Source organism: Orcinus orca, chromosome 8 (genome assembly GCF_937001465.1).
Source record: "Orcinus orca chromosome 8, mOrcOrc1.1, whole genome shotgun sequence".
Lineage (NCBI taxonomy): Eukaryota > Metazoa > Chordata > Mammalia > Artiodactyla > Delphinidae > Orcinus > Orcinus orca.
The window spans coordinates 9,233,566-9,258,900 of NC_064566.1; the positions used below are offsets into that span (position 1 = coordinate 9,233,566).

The following is a 25,335-nucleotide window of genomic DNA, read 5'->3' on the forward strand; positions in this document are numbered from 1 at the left end:
TGCTCTAGGGTAGCTCGAACCGTGCTTGCAGCCAGAAAGCACTGCTGCAAGGACTGCCGGCATCCCCATAGTTCCAGATGGTGACCCTTTTGTCCTCATCCCTATGGCTGCAGGAGGTTGAAGCTCATGCCCAACTTCTCCCGTAGTGGTGCAAATAAGCTCAGAAGTTCTTTAACTTGCAGTGGTAGACCACTGGTGGAGCCGGCATCTGGGGCGTGGCAGGGAGGGTTAGGCCCGAGGGGTTGCAACAGACCCATTATCTCGTATTATCTATGTATTGAATTGACATTCACCAACTGGGTTAGCACAGGGTTATTGTGGATAACTGGGCTGTTTAGAAGTCCCACTGCTACCCCCTCCCCCACCCGGAAAGAACAGAGATGAGTTGAAGATTGTCAGGAGATGATGATCTGCTGCAAATGGTCATTCACAAAGTTATTGACCTGCCCACCTGCGATGGCCACTCATTGGACCCTTTACTCAGCACTCAAGCCTCTCTCTGTGGCTGCATGACAAAGCAATTGGATGATGCGATGAGTTTTAAACTTCTCAACTTTTGTGGTTTTGGTGGCTAGGAACCAGAGCCCTAGTTACAGGAGTGTTTTCTAATCTCTATGGGGTTTTTCCGTGTAATTTTTGGTTTATGATCCAGCGCTCATACGTGGATGAGCTGTACTTTCTGCTTTCCCCGTGTTGTCCACTTTGTAAACTTGAATGGTTTCACGTGTCACCTTCTCTGTCCCTGACACCTCTCCCTCTTGTGGAATGACCTGTTCCTTTACTTGTACCCACACAGCCCGTTATGCTGTGAGAGCCCATAGCTCTCATTACAGTCTGGTTATGTCAATATAATCCCAATATAAGGAATATAACTCATATAATTCTCCCCAATGGAAGAAGATTCTGGAGGGGAGGGACTACATGTTTTCTCATCCTTGAGCCCTCAGTACCGGGGCTGCGTCTGACCCAGGATCAGGCTGCAGGAAATGTTTACTGAGCTGAACTGAACTTCAGAAGAGTAAAGCATGTGCAACAATTTGATGGTGAAAATGGCAGATCTGGGCCACTCGATAGATACATGGAGGAAAGAAAGACACTGCAGCAAGTTCTAGCAGGGTATGTGGAAACTGCCTGAGAGCGTGTCCATCTTTCTTTTTCCAACCAACTACAGCTGCTAGCATGCATTCCTCAGTGTCAAAAGGCTTGAGTGTTTCAAGATGCATTTTTGGAATGCTGGGCTAGCCATCGAGAATTTAAGATGTTTATAGGATATGCTTTCTGGTGAGATCACTGCAAAAGTTTGAATTGTAGAATATGAATTTTCTTTTAAAGAAATGCAATTATATTACTTTGAAGACTATACTAAGTGTAATTGAACTAAGCTGAGAGGAAGGACCTAGGCTTTGCATAACCACCAAGTAAACTAGGTCTTTTAGAAGAGAAACTTGGGGACCTTAATGAGTATACAAATGATTCATAATTAGCAGGCATGTTGTTTGTAAATAGTTTATTATCCCACATAGTTTAAATGCTTCCTCATTTTAGATATACGATCAATTTGCTTAATAGCCTCTGTTTAAACGATCACAAATACTGGATCAGGGATATTTAAAAATTTTTTATTTTACTTTTATTTTTGGCTGCGTTGGGTCTTTGTTGCTGCGTGCGGGCTTTCTCTAGTTGCGGTGAACGGGGGCTACTCTTCGTTGCGGTGCGTGGGCTTCTCATTGCAGTGGCTTCTCTTGTCGCGGAGCACGGACTCTAGGCCCACGGGCTTCAGTACTTGTGGCATGCGGGCTTTAGAGCACAGGCTCAGTAGTTGTAGCACACGGGCTTAGCTGCTCCGTGGCATGTGGGGTCTTCCCGGACCAGGGCTCGGACCCATGTCCCCTGCATTGGCAGGCGGATTCTTAACCGCTGCGCCACAAAGGAAGTCCCGGCATGTTTGAATTGATACGTTTTTATTTCATTCATTGATCTAACCAGTATTTATTGAAAGCCCATTCTGTTCCAGACCCTGGGCATAGCAATGAGCAAAATCAAGTCCTTGTCTTCTTGGAACGTTCTAGTGAGGCGAGGCGTGATAAGGGTTGCAAAAATCCAGATGGCTAATATTCTGTATAATTAACTGTTTCAACGTAAGGCACTTTTGTGTTGTCCTGGAATAGCTAAAGATGGATACATCATTAGAAACACATTCCTGGTCTATAGGACTTGGAGATAAAAACAGAGAGAATGACACCTTCACCCTCACCTTGGATTTCTCCCATTAGGGACTGCTCACACTTATAGTGCAAACCCTTTAAAACCACATCACCCTTTGGTTCATCCGCAGAAATGCGTTGGTGGCTTGTGTATACCCAACACTTCTTTGCAATGAACAATTACAGTGATTTGCATGAGCAACGATTTAACACTCATGGGAGTAAAAAGTCATTTTCAGGCTTGATTCCACTGACCTTCATATCAAAGGAGCTCAGCTGGATTGCCAGTTTTTACTTATTCTGCCCATTCTTTTGGCAGATTTTAGAGAGCAGATATTTTCAGAGTTGGTGATTCAAAAAGTAGCAAAATATGTGGATTTGGAGTGAGAGGACCTGGATTCACGTTATCCACCCGCCATTTATTGGTCAGGTGACCTTATGAAGCTCCTCTAACCTGTAGACCTTAGTTTATCATAAAAATGTGGCTAAAAAAAAAAAAAACAAAAAAATGTGGCTAAAACTGCCTGTGCTGGTTACTTCGGGGGTGTAAGTGATTTATAATAATTTATAAATGAAAGTGTCCTATGTTGAATGAACATGGGCCGTTGCTATGATAATTTATAACACACTTCCATGACTTTCTTCAGTAGTTTTCAGTTCTGTAGCTTTAATAAATAGGGACAGAGAAAACTGCTGACCCACTGGGCGTGGCAGCTGCGTTTTCAATAACTGTTAGTCCTAAGGAGGGATGAGGTGTAGGGCTAGAGACCAGAGATGAAATGAGAGGGGAGGGCAGGTGTGGTGGGAGTGAGGAACAGCCGGTGGCTGGGCGGGGGTCTGTGGTTATAGAGGGAAAGTTCTTTTTTTTTGGTAATTATTTTTTTGAAGTATAATTGATTTACCATGTTGTGGCAATCTCAGCTGTACAGAAAAGTGACTCAGTTATACACACACACACATTCTTTTTTTAATATTCTTTTCCATGATGGTTTATCCCAGGATATTGAATATAGTTCCCTGTGCTATACAGTAGGTCCTTGTTTTTTATCCATCCTATATATAATAGTTTACATCTGCTAATCCCACACTTCCCTCCCCCATCAACCTCCCCCTTGGCAACCACAAGTCTGTTCTCTATGTCTGTGAGTCTGTTTCTGTTTTGTAGATAGGTTCATTTGTGCCATGTTTTAGATTCCACATATAAGTGATATCATATGGTATTTGTCTTTCTGACTTACTTAACTTAGCATGATAATCTCTAGTGGCATCCACGTAGCTGCAAGTGGCATTATTTCGTTCTTTTTTTATGGCTGAGTAGTATTCCATTGTATATATGTACCACATCTTCTTTATCCATTCATCTGTCGATGGACATTTAGGTTGTTTCCATGTCTTGGCTATTGTGAATAGTGCTGCTATGAACATAAGCGTGCGTGTATCTTTTTGAATTATAGTTTTGTCCGGGAATATTGCTGAATCATATGTTAATTCTATTTTTAGTTTTCTGAGGAAGCTCCACACTGTTTTCCATAGTGGCTGCACCAACTTACATTCCTACCAGCAGTGTAGGAGGGTTATAGAGGGAAAGTTCTGCATGTGAGATACTGAAAGTGGAGTAGTTTCAGGCCCTCTTAAGCCCTAGGGTGCCACCTAGCAATGGGGTTGCTGAGACGAGGTCCCAGCTACCCTGTTTTAGAATGCAGGAGGCCAAGAGGCCGTTTTAGAAAGACTTCTATTTAAAACTTTAAATGTCTATCCCTTAAAGGTTTCATCTTCAGCCATTCAGGAAATTCTGCTCTATAAAGTGACTCATTCATTCCCCGAGGGTTCCACAACGCCAAGGTTTTACTGGGCCAACCACAGAGATGTCCATTCCTGGAAGATTGTTCCCATTTTGTCATGGACTTGGAGGGAATATTTTTGAATTCTCAATTATGGAGAACTCAAAACACTTTTTTAGAAATTAGTTCTAAAATCCTTAGGTATTGTCCTTCTCTTACTCTTGAGTATGAAAATTGGAAATGTCTTATGATCTCCAGATTAAATAATCTTAATGTGCTTAAAAAGGCAATTTAGATTCCAACCCTACTGCGATACAGACACCCCCTCTCCAGGACACCCCAACCACCTTCCCTCCAGTTAGTGGGGGATCCTTTGATCTTCTTTCTTTCTTTTTTTTTTTTAATAAATTTATTTATTTATTTCCTTTTTATTTTTGGCTGTGTTGCATCTTTGCTGCTGTGCACGGGCTTTCTTTAGTTGCAGTGAGCAGAGGCTATTCTTGATCGCGGTGCGCGGGCTTCTCATTGTCGTGGCTTCTGTTGTTTTGGAGCTTGGGGTCCAGGTGCACAAGCTTCAGTAGTTGTGGCACACTGGCTCAGTAGTTGTGGCCTGCGGGCTCTAGAGCGCAGGCTCAATAGTTGTGGTGCACGGGCTGAGTTGCTCCGCGGCATGTGGGATCTTCCCGGACCAGGGCTCGAACCCGTGTCCCTTGCATTGGCAGGCGGATTCTCAGCCACTGCGCCACCAGGGAAGCCCTCATCTTCTTTCTGTAATCTCATCCTCAACCTTAAAATCCCACTGTCCTCACCTCTCTGCTTCCAAAGCTCAGGGCTTAGCTTCCTGCTCTTCTCTATCCACTAAAGAAAGGCTTATTTTCCCTTGAATCATTTTTTTCTTTTTTTATTGAAGGATAGTTGGTTTACAATACTGTGTTAGGTTCAGGTGTACAGCAAAGTGATTTGGTTACACATATATATTAAAAAAAATTCTTTTCCATTATAGTTTATTACAAGATAGTGAATACTGTTCCCTGGGCTGTATGATCATTTTTTAAAGATATGACAAAAAAGCCAAGTTTTTACCAATTATTTCAGACAACTCAAAACTGTTGAAAGGGAAAAGTGGGCGTCACCCCCGATGCCCTCTCCAAGGTAAGCCCCACTTGGCCGGGGTATGCACTCTTTCTGGGAAAGCTCTCCCAGGCTGAAGGCTTCGGGACAGGGTCTCTGGATCCAAGTGTCCAGCTCTTTGTGGTCCAGCCAACATTTCTGCTGGACACTGTCACGTGAGTCCCTCATTTCAGATACAGCAAACCTTAAGATCTGCTGCAGAATCCACTTCTATAGCCACTGTGGACAGGCATTAAGTGACCTGCAAGACAGGTTTCCTGTATGTAACCGTGGGAACTACCTTGGACCTCTGTGTGCCTCAGTTTCCTCATCTGTAACGTGGGTTAGAGCACCATGATCCCTCACACACTCTTTTGCTCTGATCAGTCTATGCGTCCAGCCCCCTCCTCAATTAATATTTCTAGTTTCCCTTCCTGCACGGGTCATTTTTTTTTGCCCAGCAGAAGGGCTTGTGGAGGAGTGTGGAGAACAGGAAGACTGAGGTCACCTTTGGGCTGTTAGCTGTGTGACCCTGCCAATCATGTGGTCCTCTGGACCTTAGTTTTCTCATCTGAGAAATGGGGGACCAGGGCTGTCTGATCTCCAGGAGACGTTCTGGTTCTCCTCTGAACCCCATGATTCTCATGACCTCCTGCCCAGGGTGACCCCTCTGATCCTGAGGGAACAGTCAGCTCAGCGTAGGTGTTTGCTTCTTTCAGCACACAGTGGCAATGGTAGGTTTTGGGGAGGGGACAGTCTGGGGAAGATGGGCCCTTTTCTAGAGCCCCTGAGTCAGTTCCTCATGCTCTGACTTCCTTTTTTCCTTTGAAGCGTTGTGAAATCTCAGCATATCACCCACGCTCACGTTCGGCTCTGAGAGCATCCCAACACCATTCCAATCCCAAGTACGAGTGATTTGGAGTGATTTGGATATGCGTCCTTGCGTGGGGTTTTGAAGGGGCTATAGGATAACCAGGCATCCCGGCTTGCCCTGGACTGTCCTGGCTTTAGCCCTGGAAGTCGCATGTCCCAGGAAACCCCTCAGTCCACACCAGGATGGTTGGTTCCCCTCCCTGTGGTCCCCATCAGGGCCTGGCTGATTTCCCCAGTGGGACGGGCCACGGTTAAATAAAGGAGTCGGCACGGCAGTGAGTCTCAGAATCAGCTGGGGTTCTGGACACATACAGATTCCTGGGCCCCATCCTGGAGGGTCTGAGTCAGTAGATCTGAAGGGGGGGCCAGGAATTTGATGTGATCAGGCCCCCAGGTGGGTCTGGGGCAGGTGGTTCAGGTTCCACACCTGCTAGGCTTGGGGAAATGGAGGAGACAGAGTCAGCTCCTCCTCTTCTGACACAGGCAGGAGCCAGGTAGAGCCAGAGCTCCCTCTGATACGCAGGGGAACGAAATCAGAGCTGTAAAGTGAGTAACGTGAGTACTGGCCAATGTTTTTCCCTCCTCCCACCCTCCAAAGTCATTCAGTGCTTACAAAGCTTGGCTTTGTTCATTATGAGGGCTGACGTGGCATGCTTTGGCAGGGGGTCTGCACAGAGGGTGGGTTAGTTGCCAGAAATGGCCATCGCCTGAGGCTCACATCAGACTCTCCTGTCTCAAAACACCCCTGCACCGGGTGACCCCTCTGGTGAGGGGACTGAGGGGGACCATCACTAAAGCCCCTTGCGGCTCTGATGTTCTGGCCCCGGGCGGTGAGGAAGTAGCCCTGTCCTTATTCTTGGTGGGCAGCTGTCACTGCTGTCGCTTACAAGCTAAGCCTTATTCTAAGATGAAGTGATGCTCTGGTGTCCTCAAGGGCCCTTAGTGATAGGGTTGGTGGAACAGGACCTGGAGGTCGGGTGGCCGTAAAGGGCTCACTTATCCTCTGGGTTCGGGGATGCTCCCTTGTCCCTGATGCCAAAGGATAAAGTGGCAGAGATGTCCTTTTTTTTTCTTTTTCTAATTGAAGTATAGTTAACTTACAATGTTGTGTTAGTTTCAGGTGTACAGCAAAGTGACTCAGATATATATATATTCTTTTTTTCAGATTCTTTTCCCTTATAGTTTATTACTGAATATTGAGTATAGTTCCTGGTCTTCTTATTCACACCTCGCGTTGTTATTTCGATGGTTTGGTTTTCCACAGTCTCTCTGTCCATGGTCATTCTGAGGGCGCTGGCTGGTGGTGGAAGATGGTATTCTTTCCAGACCCTTTGGTGGCCTCAGAGTTAACTTAGAGCTTCTGACTGGGCACATGGCAGTGCGTTTAGACACAGTCCTCTTGCTGTGATGTGTTCCAGGAGCGGCGCCCCTACATCCGGACCTACAATTCAAACTCCAGCTCCTGCTTCCAGTCTCCTCCAGTCCCCACTCCTCTGGGTGAGCTGAAACCCCCCTGAGGGCTCTCTCCCCTCCTGTGGACACCAGACTGTGACCTTCTTGGAAGACGGTGGTGCAGTGCCAAGTTCAAGTCCTGGGTTCAAATCCTGGCTCTGCTATTGACTAGCTGGGTCTCCAAGATAAAAACATGGCAGGGACTGTGATGGTTCTAATGAGGCGGTCGCTAGGAGACTGTTCTGCCAGTTCCTTCCCACCTTCCCCACCCCTCAAATAATAGCAACTAGCAAGAAACTACAGGAATCTAACAGACCCTTAATCCACTAACCCCTTCTGCAGACAATGCAAAGGAACAGGCTGTGCAGCATCGTGGGTAGGACCTCTGGCTCCAGAGAGGGGCTGCCTGCATCCAGTTCCAGCCCCCCCACCCCCTACAAGCTGTTCTTCCTTAGCCTCAGTTTTCCCCTTGCCTTGTAGATAGGGTTGTGTTATTAAATGAGGGACCATACGTGAAGTGTTTGGCACGGTGCCTGGCACGTTGTAAGTGCTCAATAAACGTTAGCCATTGCTATTTTTGTTATTGTTGCTATTGTCTGCTTTAGAGAGGGCCCCCTGGCATGCTGGGTATTGGCTGGTGCGAGTGAACTGTGCCAATAAAGCCAACCCCGGCCAGAGATGGATGCTTAATAGGATGTATGGCCAGCATCTGCCGCGCCCTCCCCGGTTGCCGTGGTTACTGACCTGGGCACCTGGTTCTCTCTCTGTTGCTGGTGCCTCTCCAGCTCAGGTCTAGGTGACGCCATTCCAGCCTGGTGTCGTTCCACGACTGCTTCTCTGTGGTCCCCTCCTGGACGCTCTGGTTTCAGTTTTGCTCCAGCTGAGCAGAGGCAGACCCCACAGGTGACAGAGTGAAGGGTGAACTGGAGGGACCAAAGGCCAGGTGTTGGTTGAAAATCTCCAGGGGAGGCACGGTGAAGGCTGGAAGGGCACGAGCCATGGCAAGGGAGAGAGGACAGCTTTAAGAAGTGTTCTGAATTTAGAACTAATAGGATGTGGCATTCTAACACATGAAGAGAAGAGAGGAAGTGAAAAATAACTGATACTTCTAACTTGAAAAGCCCTATTCTATTCTTTCTATGCTTTACTCAATGGATCGCATCAATTCCTGTGACTTTAAAGACCGTTTCTAGGCTGATAATCTCCAAATTCTCAATTCCTTGAGCTCCAGCCTTGCCCCCTTCACTTGGATGTCTCTGGAGGCATTTCAAACTCAGCATTTCCAAAATGAAACTCCAAAAATGGCTTGCCTCCCTCACTCCCAAATTCTTTTCTCCATCTCAGTAAATTGTGCTACTCTCCCTTGTGTCCAAGGTAGAACATATGAGTGTCATCCTCCATGCCTCCCTTTTCCTCATCCCTTGTATCCCACTCACCAGCAAGTCCCATCATGTGCATCTTGGGACTACATCACAAAGGAAACACACCATCTCTCTCCATGTCTACTGCCACCATCCAAGGCCAAGCCACCACCCTCTCTCATCTGGGAGACTGTGAGTCCTCACTGGGCTCCTGCTTCCACTCTGGCTCCAAATTCCAGCCATTTGTTTTAGGAACACAAATTTGACTGTTAATCCTCTTACCCAGTGATTTCCAACTGCACTTCGCATGACAATCACCACCATCCCATGGCTCACACTTTTCTATCCTGGATCTCACCTTCATCTGACTTCCCGCCTCCCATCACTCAACATCCTTCTCATCGTCCTCTTTATTTATTTTTATTTATTTATGGCAGCGCTGGGTCTTCGTTGCTGCACGCGGGCCTTTCTCTAGTTGCGGCGAGAGGGGTCTACCCTTCGTTGTGGTGCGCAGGCTTCTCATTGCGGTGGCCCCTCCCGTTGCGAAGCACGGGCCCTAGGCGCGTGGGCTCAGCATTTGCGGCTCGAGAGCTCTAGAGCGCAGGCTCAGTAGTTGTGGTGCATGGGCTTCGCTGCTCTGAGGCACGTGGGATCCTCCCGGACTGTTAGACTTTCGCGGTCTCCTAGGAGTTTCGACTCGCCCAGGAAACAACAAGAGTCGGAAGCCGATGCAAAACGCAAGAGGTTTATTGAAGGCCGGTGCACCGGGGTTCCTTGGTCCTCACGCAGGAGGCCGGAGAAGGAACCCCCCCAGGGCGTGAACATGTATTTTTATACGTCTCAATTTCCTGTTATGCAAAGTGTGGATTCAATTGTGATTTTTTAATGATAGGTTCTTAGCCTCTGTTCGGACCAGAGAGGGAACCTGTCCCAGGCTTCCTGATTGGTTCTTTGACAGATACCTTTTTTACATTTTGTTTATCTCCCTCCTTCTCGGAAGGGGGCCGGACATCCTGGAAATTCACCCATTGTCTAAGAAGCCCCTATTGTCTGGAGAGTTCTTAATCATTAGCTGGAACAATGTCCCTCGAGTCCCACAGGACCAGGGATCGAACCCGTGTCCCCTGCATTGGCAGGCGGACTCCCAACCACTGCGCCACCAGGGAAGCCCCTCATCATCCTCTTTAGCCAATCATTTCACTCAGAGCGCTCACTGTTCACAACTTGACATTTTCACTTGTTCATCTTGTTCATTGTTTGTCTCCCCCACTGGAGTGGCAAGCCTATAGGGCAGCCTGGCACAGAGAAGGTGCCAACAGGCATTTGTTGAATCGATGAACAGGTGGCTGATGGGGCTATGCCCCTAAGGAGCACAGGGGGCCAGGAAAACGCTGATAGTCAAGGGGTGGCAGAGGGGCTGTCAAGGGGACTTGAGATCAAGGGATAGGGAGGTAGTGTCAGTAAAAAGAGAGGAGTACCACATTGGTAGGGTATACTTTTGGTTGCAGGTAACAGCAAAAGTGTCCAGTGGTGATGTAGACAAGAGGGATTATTTTTAAAATTAAAAAATTAAAGTATAGTTGATTTACAATATCGTGTAAGTTTCAGGTATACAGCACAGCAATTCAGAATATATATATTCTTTTTCAGGTTCTTTTCCCTTATAAGTTATTACATAATATTGAGTGTAGTTCCCTGTGCTATACAGTAGGTCCTTGTTGGTTATCTATTTTATACATAGTGTGTATATGTTAATCCCAACCTCTCAATTTATCCTTCCCCCCACCCCCTTTCCCCTTTGGTAACCATTAGTTTGTTTTCTGTGTCTGTGAGTACGAGGGATTCTTTTTCTCATGGTTGAGATGGTCAGTAGCAAATCTCTGGTCAGTGCCACTGAGGTCCTTTTGATCTCCCCTCAGCTTCAGGCATCACATCCTCCCACGACTGAGTTCAAAGACAGAAAAGGGAGCAACCTGGGCAGACATTGTCCTCACGGCTCCCTCGTATTGGTGGGGGTGGGTGGTGGTAGAGGGGTTGTCCCCAGAAGACCCCCGTTTATCTCCCCCTATATCCCGCTGGTCAGAAAGGACCCATGCTGCCCTTGGACCAGAAGCTGTGCCCATCTTGCTGAAATGAAAGAATCTCTTTCCTGTCCTTGAACTAAGCTGGGATTCTGCCAGCGAAGGAGAAGGGAAATGGCTTTGAGTCAGCAACAAGCAGTGCTGGCCCCAAGTACATCTCACAAGGAAGAGTCTTTTCCGTTGGCTTCACTGCTACGGAGAGGTCAAATGGGATGGGTGTTGAGAAGTGGCCGCTGGATTTGATGCTTGTAGACTATTTGTGGCCCTTGAGAGGCAGTTCCCATCGAGTAGCCGGGCTGGGCTGCACCCGGCAGGGGCTTAGGAATCCCTGGGAGAAGCTCAGGAGATGAAAGTGGGCTACCAGGAAGTTTGGAGTTAAAGCGAAGAGGAGAGATGGGACGGTCTCTGGGCACAGGAGGCAGACACAGGAGGTCTGACTTTTCATCCGGGACAGACTTGAAGATGTTTATAGGCGGAGCAAAAGAAGCCAGCAGGAGAGAGAGGGTAGGGATTTTGAAGCAAGATGGGGTAGTTGATTCCTGTGTTCTGAAAGAAGTATGGGAATGGGATCAGTGCACAAGAGGTGGTGGCTGTTACTGGAACAAGTGGGGAGGCTTTTCTGAAGAGACTCAGATGCTTCTGAGACTGGGGGGAAGGAGGAGGGAAGTGGGGAGGACGGTGAAGACTCCCAGGAGAGACAGAGATTCCTTATTTTCCTTGATGTGACAATGGGCTCACTTAGAGATTGAATTCATGATATTGATCTTTCCATCAACCCATCATTTTAACATCTGATATAATAGACTCTAAAGAGACAGATCACGTTCCTGTGGTCGTACACCGGAAGGTCCAAGGACAAAGCCTATCCCTGAGTTTTCTTGTTCAGATGGACGCAGCCACCCAGTACGTGGTCAGGGGCATGGCTATTGCATGATGCAATCCAGAGGGTGGAGGTCACTTCACACACAGCATGGAGCTGCCAGATCCTGTAGCCGACGGGCAGCAGGGCGGAGAGGGAGAGTCCTGGGCTGCACGCAGAGGATTTGGGAGCCAGGTCAGGGTCCCCCACTTACAAGCTGGGGTTCGCTGGCACCTTCCAAGCCTGAGCTTATCTGCTGGGGGGTGGGTTACGGTGCTTGTCTCCTCCCTCCGCTGCCCACAGTTATAAAACGTGCTGGCTTCTCACAGGGATTAAGGGAATGCCTTCTTGCCCCGTCACCACCCCTCTATGGGGAGTTTGGACCCTGCTCAGTAGCCCCTGGAATAGGATGGTACTTTCTTCCCCGTTAGCCCTGGCCTGTCACTTCCGAAATCCTTCCCCTTGTGTTTCACGGGATGATGGCGCAGCGCCCAGCTCGTAGAACTGGGAGCCAAACCTTCTCCTCTGTTTACTCAGATCGTAGCTATGGCTGCAGCAAAAAGCAAACAGCAGTTTGACTAGATGCATGAACTCAATATTCCACAACCTCGGAAGCTCGTGTCTGCTTACGTAGGAGGCATAGCGCACAATATTATGTTGAAGTGACTAATAGCCCCAACAGAAAAAAGAATGCATTTTTAAGAAAAAGTTCTTAGCAGGAATGTTCAGATGCTGAGTTGGTAAGACTGACACTAGTTCTGTGTGTCTCCTCTTCAGAATCTCCTTCCTGTCCATCCCCATCACATGCTGCCTCGGGGTGTGGGTTCTGAAGGGGACATGTCTGTCTGCCGTGTGGTCACCCTCTTTACCCAGCCCGTGGGGTAGGACTTTGGGCTCCACACACGTTCACGGAGTCGCTGGGGGAGGCTGATGCTGGTAAGAAGTGAGGAACAGAATCATTTGATCCCATGAAAGCTGCCATGATTGGATCAGTCCTGCGCATTGGCTGGGTCGCCTGGACCCCACTCCGTCATCTCTAAAGTGGGACTAACGATAATTTCTCTGGCACGGGATGGCTGTGGAGAGTCAATGAGTTTATACCTGTGAAGTGTTTAGGAGGGTGCCCAGAGGCAATCAGCGACTCAATCAACAAACACAGAGCGCCTGTAACTTGTCCCTGTTGTGCCTTGTGGGAAGGAAGCCCCAGATGCGTCTATGCCCTCGAGGAACCAGCATCTATCTGGAGAAGGAAAATTGGACACTGTGGACATCAATAGAGAACAGTGAGGCCTGGGGGAGCAGCCTTTCCTGTAGCGAGGACGTCCTGGAGGGTGAACAGCTGCTGGGTGGGGTGCGCTGTCAGCCAGCCCTGCTTAATCTCTTGGCAGCCGAGGCAGGGAGAAAGGAGAATCTGGTATTCATTGTGTGGCTGTTTCTGATTTCCTTCTGCTTTTGAGATCCTCTTCTGAGGGAGAACAATGGCCCCAGAGGCTCAGGCTTCCTTGGCCAGGTACCCGCCAAGCTCTGGGGGAGGCAGCGCCCAGAAGGAGGCAGCAGCCAGCCGGGCACTCGCAGGCGGGTAGCGTTTCATTCCCGTCTTCTGAGAATCTCTGGGGACACCGGGTTTTGGTGGCTGGTTCAAATCCCAGCTTATTATTTATCATTATATCCCTGGGGCTTTGAGTGAGTCCTCCCAATCTCATTGACGAGTATTCTTTTAAAACTTTCTCTATTTGACAAGGAAGAGCAGTCCTTCCTGTCCCACCAGGAAGGCAGTACCATCAGAGGCTGAGAGAGCAGAGGGGGCCGTCGAACACATGGGACTCCCTGTGGGCTCTTGACTTTTGAGCCATGAGGTTGCTCCCTGCCACTGTGTCCCCAGCAGGAGGTGGAGAGTGCAGGGTCCTCGAGCACATCGTCCAGCCCACAGACCAGCGCCTGGGAGGGGTCCTCAGCGGAGGACCCCGGGGCTGGCGTTTCCCCAGCTGGTGCCTCGTAAGGCCAGCTGGGGGCAGAAGGCCCAGGACTGTGTCCAAAGAATGGGGTGGGGTTTCCTCATTCCTCTCTGTCATCACACTTGGCCTCTTGTTTGTGGATTTTAGTTCATTTAGCGGCCTTGCTGGATTACTCTTTCATCACCAGAAAGCAGAGAGAATCCAAAAGTGACTGACCCACATGTGGAAAGGGGCAGAGACAGCCGGAGGGCCACTGGGTTACAATCTTCAAGTCTATTGAGAAAGAGGCTCTGAGGACGGCAGGTCAGCATAAGAGGAGGGAGGGGGAGGCACAGCCCTGCAGGGGCTAGGGCAGGGGTCAGCTGTCTTCAAGATGTGACAAGACCAGGGCAGGGTTGCCCAAGCTTAAGTCACTCCAGTGCCATCATCACAATTTCTGCCACATCCACATGCCATCGTATACTATTTGTTTAATAACTGTCTTTAAATAGATTTATTTTAAAAACCGTATTTAAAAAAAAAACCTTACATTTAATTAGAAAAAAAAAATCTTTATGTAATTACCATAAATGAAACCCAGAATTTTTCTAATAAGCACTGAAACAAGTTCATAACTGTTAAAGTAAAAATATTTGTCATCGGGCTTCCCTAGTGGCGCAGTGGTTGAGAGTCCGCCTGCCGATGCAGGGGACACGGGTTCGTGCCCCGGTCCGGGAAGATCCCACATGCCGCGGAGCAGCTGGGCCCGCGAGCCATGGCCGCTCAGCCTGCGCGTCCGGAGCCTGTGCTCCGCAATGGGAGAGGCCACAACAGTGAGAGGCCCGTGTACTGCAAAAAAAAAAAAAAAACAACAACAAAACAAAATATTCGTCATGTACCACTAAAATTTTGACCGCCACCCAGAGCTTTGCGTAAGTTCTTGGTGTAGGCTTTCTTTTTGAAATTTATTTTTATTTAACAATTTTTTAATTGAAATATAGTTGATTTACAGTATTCTGTTAGTTTCTGGTGTACAGCAATGTGATTCAGTTATATATATATATATATAATTTTTCAGATTCTTTGTCAAATATATATACATATATATATACTTTTTCAGATTCTTTTCCATTATGGTTTATTACAGGATATTGAATATAGTTTTCTGTGCTGTACAGGAGGACCTTGTTGTTTATCTATTTTATATCTGTTTTGTACTTGTTAATCCCATACTCTTAATTTATCCCTCTCCCCCCTCCCCCCTTTGGTAACCATAGGTTTGTTCTCCATGTCTGTGAGTCTGTTTCTGTTTTGTAAATAAGTTCATTTGTATCATATTTTAGATTCCACATGTAAGAGATATCATATATTTGTCATTCTCTGTCTGACTTCCTTCACTTAGTATGATAATCTCTAGGTCCATCCATTTTGCTTCAAATGGCATTAGTTCATTCTTTTCTTTATGGCTGAGTAGTATTCCACCGTGTGTATATATATCTTGGTTTCTACACACCAGGCTTTTACACACCAGGGGGTCCACGCGTGTCTGAGGGGGGTGAGGTTGACATTAGCTACAAGTAAGGAGCAGGGTGATTTGTGTTGACTTGTGACCCCATAAAGATGCTCCAGGAGAGCAACTGCTGCTTGACCAAGGTTTCCCCAGGCCCCATACCCGCATCTCCAACATGGGAGAATGACAGTGTCTCCGGGGGAGGACGGACTGAATTCATGTATTTACAAGGTATTTAGAACAGCGTCCAGTGCACAGTAAGGGCTCGACAAGTGTTAACGCCCACCGTGACTTGAGAGATGCTGGCTGAGGGCTCTCGGCTGCCCTGGGCATCCCATCGCCTGTCTTCCTGGAGACAGGGCCAGGACTGACATGGTCTTGGGGTTCCCTCCCCCTCTCATGGTCTCTTGCTCTGTAACTTCTCCACTGGGACAGGTGTGGCCGGGTGGCCTGACCATCATTTACCTCATGATTATAGGATTAAGTTAGGATGCAGTCATGGCATTAGTCAGCATGAAACATCCCCGCTGGAACTGGTGGTCATCTGTGTCCACTGGAGGCTCTGGCATGGCTCCCGGGGACAGGCACTCATGGTGGATCTGAGTCTGCACCTCCATCTGAGCAGCCCCGTGTTGTTTCTGGAATGGGACTCACAGCTTGGAGAAGGAAACGAGCTGTGGGAAGCAATCCCAGGTTCCCCGGTGGGACTGGAAATACTGCTTCAGGCCCTGGAATTTTACTTTCCTGTTTGGCCTGGCACTCGTCCTCCCCTCCCCCAGCCCGCCACATATTCGTCTCGGATGCATCCTCTCCCTCCCCCTCTCGAATCCGTTTCCTCATCTGTAAAAGTGGAGGTTGCGCTAGATTGTATCTGAGGCCCCTTTGAGCTTGAGAAAGCTATGATTCACCTCTCAGCCACCCCCTCACTTTTCCCGCGGGCCTCCTGATTGACACTGAGAAGAAAGGTAGGAAGGAAAAGAGAGAAACAGGGAGAGCCGTGCATCCTACAGTGTAGGCACCGGCCCCCACGACACAGAAGTATCTGGTCCAAAATGTCAGTAGTACTGAGGCTGAGAAACCCTGCTTTAGGGAAGGAGAGCCAGAAGGAAAGAAATGATTTAAAAGGCAAATGTATAACAAATGCGCCCGAGATGATAAGTGATTAGACAAATGACAATGAAAGGGAAAATTCAGGGAGCACAGGAAATGCATGGGAAAAAGGTGTATAAATGGGGAGAGAAAACATCGCTAGGGTGGAGAAGGATGTGTTTGTAAGGTGATCATGGTGTGGGTTGTGAAAGCGAGCTGCTGGCCTGAGAGTATAAACCAGCGCTGGGGGGATTGCCATCCCCCTTCCTTGGTCACTCTGGAAGACGCCGCTCCTCTGCAGCTCCTCCTATGGAATTTCAGCAGTGCAGCCAGTCAGCAATGGTGCCTGTTAATGCCACCAAGTGGCTTTAAGGTAACAGGCTGGATGGTCCGAAGACTTAGGCAGTCATTACCGTGTGAGCGTTACCATGCTTCATTTTTTCTGTGAGACCTTTGCTCCTCATTGAACTAACAACCGCTCAGTTCTCTCCAGCTCGAGAGGGAGACACCACGAACACACGATGAAAAGAAATTAGCATAGAGTGTATTCATGGCCGCGGGGGTAGGTAAACATTTCTAAAAGAGAACACCAAAAGCACTTCTAACCATAGGAGAAAAATGGCTACATTGGACTGTATCAAAATTAGAAGGCTCTCTTCATAATAAGGTACCATGAAAAACATGAAAAGACGAAAACGCTAATTCAAAAAGATACATGCACCCCAATGTTCATTGCAGCACTATTCGCAACAGCCAAGACATGGAAGCACCTCAGTCCACCGACAGAGGAATGGGTAAAGAAGATGTGGGTATATATGCATGTATTTACAATGGAATGTTACTCAGCCATAAAAAAGAATGAAATAATGCCATTTGCACATACATGGATGGACCTAGAGATTATCCTACTAAATGAAGTGAGTCAGACAAAGAAAGGTAAACATCATATGATATCGCTCATATGTGGAATCTAAAAAAATGATACAAATGAACTTATTTACAAAATGGAAATAGACTCACAGACATGGAGAACAAACTTGTGGTTACCAAAGGGGAAAGGGAGGGGAGGGATAAATTAGGAGTTTGGGATTGACAGATAAACGCTACTATGTATAAAATAGATAAACAATAAAGCTCTACTATATAGCACAGGGAACTATATTCAATATCTTGTAATAACGTATACTGGAAAAGAGTCTGAAAGAGAATATATATGTGTGTATATGTGTGTGTGTGTGTGTGTGTCTGAATCACTTTGCTGTACACCTGAAACTAACACAGCATTGTAAATCAACTATACTTCAATAAAAAATAAATTTTAAAAGGCACCATTAAAAACATGAAAAGGCGAGTCTCAGTCTCAGAAGAAGATGTCTGCAGTACATATAACTGGCAAGGTGTTCATTTCCAGAGTAAATGAAGAGCCACTATAAATCAGTAAGAAAAAGGCGAATGACCCAATAAAAACTGGGCAAAAACCTCACGGACACTCACAAAAGAGCATATCCAGATGGTCAAAGAAACTATGAAAAGGTGCTCAACATCATTACTCATCAGGAAAATGCAAATTAAAACCACAGGAAGCTCCCACTACACAGCCACCAGAATGGCAAAACTGAGAGCGAACACCAGGCGTCACTGAAGACAAGGGGCCACTGGAACCCTCACGCATTGCTGTGCGGGATGTAGGAACGGCACAGCCGCTTAGGAAAATTGTTGGGCAGATTCTAGTAAAGCTAAACCTTTCCCAGTCTAGAACCCAGTAATTCCACTCCCAGGTACACAAACCCAGTGCCTGAGCTGACAAAAGGATATGTACAGAGTGTTCAAAGGAGAAATTCCCTGGCGGTCCAGTGGTTAGGACTCCGTGCTTCCGCGGCAGGGGGTACAGGTTCGATCCCTAGTCGGGGAACTAAGATCCTACATGCCACGTGGTGTGGACAAAAGATTAAAAAAAAAAAAAGAATCTTCAAAGGAGTTGTCTCCAAATCCCATCAACAGAAGATGGGACATAGATTGTGGTACATTCATACAAGGGAGTGCTACACACACAACCATGACAGAAGACACATTGTCTGAGTCCATTCGTATGAAATTCAAGAAGAGGCAAAGCAAAGATATGGGTCAAATCATGGTCGTAGCTGGTGGGCATATGGATTGAGATGTGCAAGGGGGAACTTTCTGGGCTGCAGAAATAGTCTGTCTCTGGACTGGGGTGGTGGGTATACACGTGCATATAAACGTAAATAATTATCAAGCTGTCCATTTAAGATGAGTGAGTTTTATGTACTTTATATATGTTATGCTTCGATTAAAAACAATGAAAAGACGCAGATTCTTATGTCCAAGTGAAGTAATAACAACAATAATAATGTATTGAATACCTTCTATGTGCCAGGTGCTTTATACAGATTATTTCACTTCATCCACCCAAACTCACCTGTCGGCCAGGGATTATTCTCATTTTACACGTGAGGAAACTGAGGCTTCGAGAGATTCACTAGCTTGTCTGAGACTCACAGATAGTAGGTGCCGGGGCCGGGGCTCGAGCTCCACAATCCAAGCTCTTGCCACTCGGCTTGGGATCTCAGAGTGATTCTTTTTTTTTTTTTTTTTTTTCCGGTACGCGGGCCTCTCACTGCTGTGGCCTCTCCCGTTGCGGAGCACAGGCTCCGGACGCGCAGGCTCAGCGGCCATGGCTCGCGGGCCCAGCCGCTCCGCGGCATGTGGGATTCTCCCGGACCGGGGCACGAACCCGTTTCCCCTGCATCGGCAAGCGGACTCTCAACCACTGCGCCACCAGGGAAACCCCCGTGGAACATTTTTGAGTAGGGAGGTGTACGAGGAAGCCCGGACGTGCACACCCACGTGGGAGGGAAATCGACTCGGTCAGGAGGCCAGTGAGGAGAGAAACGTGCGGGTCCAGGTGGAGATGAGTTGGGTGCACCTCAGGGTGGAGGTGGTGGGATGGAAGGAAGGTGCAGGTAGATGGGGAAGAGGGTGAAGGAGTCCTCAAATCTGGGAGCCACTCTTCTGAGTTTACGAAGCAGGGAGAAAGTCAGTTTGGAGATGATGAAAGGGATTCCTTAATGGCTAAGACCAGAGGGCGTGCATCTCATCCCGCCCTGGTTCCGCACCTCCTTCGGCCTGCTATTGGCACATTCTCAAGAACACACTGTCCTCTTCTGGCCTCAGACTTGCACAGGGCACCCGAAGGACAGACACTGGACTTCTACAAGCTTCCTTTCCACCCTTGCCACACGGGAACCCACAGAGGAAGGCGTGTCAAGACCCAAACAGATCCCACAGCGGAATCGTTTCCCTATAGGCCCCTCCCCAAAGTAAGAGTTTGTTGAGGTGCTCTTCCAAGGGGTGGGGGGACCTTTTTTGTTCAGCCTGTGAAAAGTTAACAAAAGGCCTCCCGATTTTATGGAGAGATGCAAACAGTGTTTTGAATAAAAATCCCTTTGTTATTGTTGTTTTACAGAGCTGTAGCCGCGGCCAGGAAGAAATCCGCCCCCTCTGAAGGCTGTTTTTGTGACTGTTCTTGGGAGCATTGTTCTAAAAATGGGAAATTACATATCACTGTGCCAAAGGAAACAAACACCTGCAATTAAAGGAATACCTTCCACGAGGTGGCTTTTAGAGTCCCGGTCGGCTCTGGACGAAGGGCTGCTGCACCAGTTCTTTTTGGTGCGTTTCTTCACTTCTAAGGGAATCGGGTTTGTAACCAGAGTGGGCTTTGGCAACGATGGGGCTCGGGTTGTGGTCCTTCACTTATTCACTCAGTAAACATCTATCAAGCATCTGTGCTGGGTCAGTCTTGGTGGTTTTCACTACTCCCTTCCCTGGCGTTGTTAAAATTACCGGGAGCGTTGCCTACAGGCAGCGACTTTCTGACACTATTTTTCAGAGTCAGTGTTTGACTTCTGCCCCCAGATGATGAGGTACCACAGAGAGCACCAACTTCTCTCCTTCCTCTCCTTTCTTCCTCCCCTTCCTCTCTCCCTCCTTTCTCTTCCTTAGTTACAGAAGTAAACCCGCTATTTTCAACATGTCAGTCAATACACTTCTTTAGGCAAAGGACTTTTCTTTTCTTTTGTTTTTTTTTGGCCGCGCCGCGTGGCAGGCGGGGTCTTAAGTTTCCCCAACCAGGGATGGAACCCGTATCCCCTGCAGTCTAACCACTGGACAGCGAGGGAATTCCCAGGCAAAGGATTTTTCAAAGTTTCCGGTCACTGGGGTACAGTCTGAAATTCTTGTCTGTGGTGTAAGATATCGAAAGATAAATTTTTGGTTATCTGGTTAATATTTAACATTTTCAGCATCAATATAATTGCAAAATAATCAGGTCTTGAAATGTATTGATCGTGAAACGAATACATTTCAGATGGATTTGTGGTTTCAAAGAATCCAGTTTCCTAAGCTGATCTCATCTCTATGAGAAACAGGAACGAAGAAGGGAGCGATGGGAAACAATGAGCTTCTAACTTTTGGGAAAGCGTTGACTTTGGTTAGAACTTCCTGCCCATGAAGTGCTTGCCTTCCTCCAATGGGTTGGCCAGAGAGTGATGGCAGGTCCCACCGGGAAGTAGAGAGATGGAATAAAAAGGCTCTCCAGTCCCGTAATGTACTTAATCTACTGTCTTAGTTTCCAGATGGGTCTGAACTTAGCCACTAGAGGAAAAGCCTAGGAGCTGAGTCTTGAAGGAATCTTAAGGTTGCCAGATTTAGCAGATGATAATACAAGATGTCAGGTTAAATTTGAATTTTTTTTTAGGTTTTTAAAAATATATATATTTATTTGACTGCACTGGGTCTTCGTTGTGGCATGCGGGACCTTTAGTTGCGGGATGTGGAATCTAGTTCCCTGACCAGGGATCGAACCCAGGCCCCCTGCTTGGGAGATCAGAGTCTTAACTGCTGGACCACAGGGAAGTCCCTAAATTTGAATTTTAGTTAAATAATGAATTTTTTTTTTTTTTTTTTTGGTATAGCTATGTCCCAAACATTGCATAGGGCACGGAGGATGGAGCTTGGGTCTTCAAGTGACTTTGGGAAGGGGAGACATTATAGTCTGTGGAGGTGGGAACAGCATGGGTTTGTTGCCTGTTTAAATATTCATGTGTGTGCCTCATGGTAATGCAGGGAAGTGTCACCCGAGGAAGGAGGTCTGCCCGCCAGGAAGATGGTCTGTTCTGGGCTGGTGGCATCAGGAGATTGACCCTTTGCTCTCCCTTCTCTGGGCTGGCGGGAGACAGATGAGAAGTGGGTCCTGGTTGTCCCTAGATAGCACTGCCCGGGTCTGCCTTGTGGTTCTGTGGCATCAGGACCCGCCTGAGGGACACGATGAGAAGGGCTCCATGTCCCGAAGGCGGCTGCACGCTAACTGAGCATCCACACCGAGAGCTTCAATGAGAAGCACGTGGGTGGATTAATCAGTCAGAGGCTAGTGGACCAGACGGCGTATCCTCCCCTGTGGACGGGCGTCAGGAAGGTCGGGAAGTAAGCACAGACTTAGAACCAGTAAGCGTTCTTCCATTGCTTTTTCTCCCTGCTCAGGACCTCTGTGCCTCCCTCGCACTGCTATCCATCCCCTCCTCTTTGGCACAGGATATCAGGTTAGATTTCCACGTCCTACACGACACTCAGATTCTGGTCCTGCCCCCCAGATGACTCCCTCATCACCTTGCTGGAGTGTAGGGTGTGGCTGCATTCTTTTCTCCTAGTTAGAGACAACCTCTTGTTTCATCCCCATAGATAGCTCACCCCATCTACCATCTGTGAATTTACCAGCCTAACCTGAAGGGCAATCTTTTTTTTTTAAGATCTTTATTGAAGTATAATTGCTTTACAATGGTGTGTTAGTTTCTGCTTTATAACAAAGTGAATCAGCTATACATATACATATATCCCCATATCTCCTTCTTCTTGCCTCCCTCCCACCCTCCCTACCCCACCCCTCTAGGCGGTTACAAAGGACCGAGCTGATCTCCCTGTGCTATGCGGCTGCTTCCCACTAGCTATCTATTTTACATTTGGTAGTGTATATATGTCCATGCCACTCTCTCACTTCGTTCCCGCTTACCCTTCACCCTCCCTGTGTCCTCAAGTCCATTCTCAACGTCTGCTTCTTTATTCCTGTCCTGCCCCTAGGTTCTTCAGAACCTATTTTTTTTTTTTAGATTCCATATATATGGGTTAGCATATGGTATTGGTTTTTCTCTTTCTGACTTACTTCAATCTGTATGACAGACTCTAGGTCCATCCACCTCACTACAAATAACTCAATTTTGTTTCTTTTTATGGCTGAGTAATATTCCTTTGTATATATGTGCCACATCTTCTTTATCCATTCATCTGTTGATGGACACTTAGGTTGCTTCCATGTCCTGGCTATTGTAAATAGAGCTGCAATGAACATTGTGGTACGTGACTCTTTTTTTTTTTTTTTTTTTTTTGCGGTACGCGGGCCTCTCACTGCTGTGGCCTCTCCCGTTGCGGAGCACAGGCTCCGGACGCACAGGCTCAGTGGCCATGGCTCACGGGCCCAGCCGCTCCACGGCATGTGGGATCTTCCCGGACAGGGGCACGAACCCGTGTCCCCTGCATCGGCAGGCGGACTCTCAACCACTGCGCCACCAGGGAAGCCCTACATGACTCTTTTCGAATTATGGTTTTCTCAGGGTATATGCCCAGTAGTGGGATTGCTGGGTCATATGGTAATTCTATTTTTAGTTTTTTAAGGAACCTCCATACTGTTCTCCATAGTGGCTGTATCAATTTATAATCCCACCAACAGTGCAAGAGGCTTCCCTTTTCTCCACACCCTCTCCAGCATTTATTGTTTGTAGATTTTTTGATGATGGCCATTCTGACTGGTGTGAGATGTTACCTCATTGTAGTTTTGATTTGCATTTCCTGGAGGGCAATCTTATTTCCAAACCTTGTCCACTGCTATACCCCCAGCGTAGGTCGGGGAAGCAGCAGGATTTGAGGCCAGAGCACCGGGGAGGACCAGGCTCTCAGGAGGGCCTCCTGGGCCAGGCGAAGAGTCTGGAATTTATCCTGTAGGAGCCTGTTAGCAAAGGGAAATGAAGGCTGCAGATGGAATTAAGGTTGCTAATCAGCTGATGCTGAGATGAAGAGACCATCTTGGATTACTGGGGTGGGCCCAGTGCAGTCACAAGGGTCCTTCCGCATGGGAGAAGGAGGCGGAAGAGGAGGCCAGAGGCAGAAGAGGAGGCTGCACTGCTGACTTTGAAGGTGAGAGAAGGGGCCACGAGCCAACGAATGAAGGGGGCCTCTAGAAACTGAAAAAACAAGGAAACAGACTCTCCCTTAGAGCCTCCGGAAGGAACACAGGCTGCCAACACTTTGATTTTTAGTTCAGTGAAATCATTTTGAATTTCTGACCTCCAGATCGGTAAGATAATAAATGTGAATTTTTTAAAAAAGCCATTAAGTTTGTGGTGATTAGTTACAGGAGCCGTAGGAAACTAGGTTAGAGGCTATTTGCAATACTCCAGGCCACAGATGGTAAAGACCTGCTACTGGAATCAGAGTAGGGAGAAGGGGACACATTCAAGGTAAACTGAGAAGAGACGGACTCAGAGACCAATGGACACATAGGGTCAGAGGTCAAGAGATCCTTCCTCTGGCCCCAGTGCCCCGGCCCTCATCTTCTTTCTCCCAGGGAGTCCCTGACCAGCATCTCCATCCTGTCCCAGAGCTGAAGGACTATCTACATGTGTCACCAGGGCCATAAGAGGGAATTTTAAAGGACTCTCTGTAGCTACATGTCTCGCAGTCACACAGGATGCTTGGGTGCTGCAGGCACATAACTTTAGATATTTTAGGAGTTATCTAGGCTACTGTCATAGGCTAGGAATCCGTTCACTTGATGGGGGACGAATCTGAGTTCCAAACGCCTGGTTTATCCATTCTGATGCGACCGTGCATGCTAAGCTGAATCTATTTTCGGATTTATTTATATTTGCATGTACTACAGCTTTATAATTTTAGTTTGCTCACAGAAATCCGTTGGGTGGCTAACTCCTAATGATTCATGCTCACATTGTTTCCACGTGCCCGCTGGTGCGTTCCGTAAGTGCCTGGGAGGAACGTTCCCTAATGACACGTTGCAGAAGGCATTGTTTGTGTGGCCGCTTCCTCATCAATCAAGGTTTTCTTTATCATGTGTCTGAAGCCATTCTGAACAGCAGTCACCCTACGGTGAATTACTACCCACAAATCCCCTGGCATTCGCAAACAGCACACTGGCATTAGCCATAAACTAGGCATCGTTTTATCCACATCATCTACATAAAGTTGGTAAGGGCTGGTTTCACTTCCTCTTCCTGCTCTGTGAATCATTTATAGATTTTTCTGCCTGGCTAACATCAATCCACTCACATGTTGAGGGTGTAAAACTACAGCTTTCCTACGGATCCATCAATTTAGGCATTGAGATAGCAAGGGCAAGTGTTTGGATTTTGCAACGTGGTGGCAATGTTTGGTAATGACCACTCCTCTTTAGCTTTTTTTTTTTTTTTAACATCTTTATTGGAGTATAATTGCTTTACAATGTTGTGTTAGTTTCTGCTGTATAACAAAGTGAATCAGCTATATGCATACATATATCTTTAGCTTTCTTCAAGAGTAAACGTTCCGGGCTTCCCTGGTGGCACAGTGGTTAAGAATCTGCCTGCCAATGAGAGGACACAGGTTCAAGCCCTGGTCCTGGAAGATCCCACATGCCGCGGAGCAACTAAGCCCGTGTGCCACAACTACTGAGCCTGCACTCTAGAGCCCGCGAACCGCAACTACTGAGCCTGCGTGCCCCAACTACTGAAGCCCACGTGCCTAGAGCCCGTGCTCTGCAACAAGAGAAGACACCGCAATGAGAAGCCCGCACACCGCAACGAAGAGTAGCCCCTGCTCGCCGCAACTAGAGAAAGCCCGTGTACAGCAACGGAGACCCAGTGCAGCCAAAAATAAACAAATAAAAATAAATAAATAAATTTATTTGGGAAAAAAAAAGGAGTAAATGTCCCTTTGGTGGCAGACTGCGGGAGTAAT

The 25,335-nt window shown here is 47.5% G+C and overlaps 2 long non-coding RNA genes across 2 annotated transcripts in view; both read left to right on the forward strand.

The window, feature by feature from the left end:
* The window catches only part of LOC125965163 (uncharacterized), a 38,308-nt gene extending 18,246 nt beyond the window's left edge, over positions 1-20,062 (forward strand). Inside the window, exon 2 of the long non-coding RNA XR_007478744.1 lies at positions 19,742-20,062. This is a non-coding gene — a long non-coding RNA (uncharacterized LOC125965163). The remainder of the gene's footprint in view (positions 1-19,741) is intronic.
* On the forward strand, positions 4,613-7,998 carry LOC117198369 (uncharacterized). Its single transcript, XR_004479507.2, has 2 exons — positions 4,613-5,137; positions 7,134-7,998. It is a non-coding gene; the product is annotated as an uncharacterized LOC117198369 (long non-coding RNA).
* Positions 20,063-25,335: the final 5,273 nt, after the last annotated feature.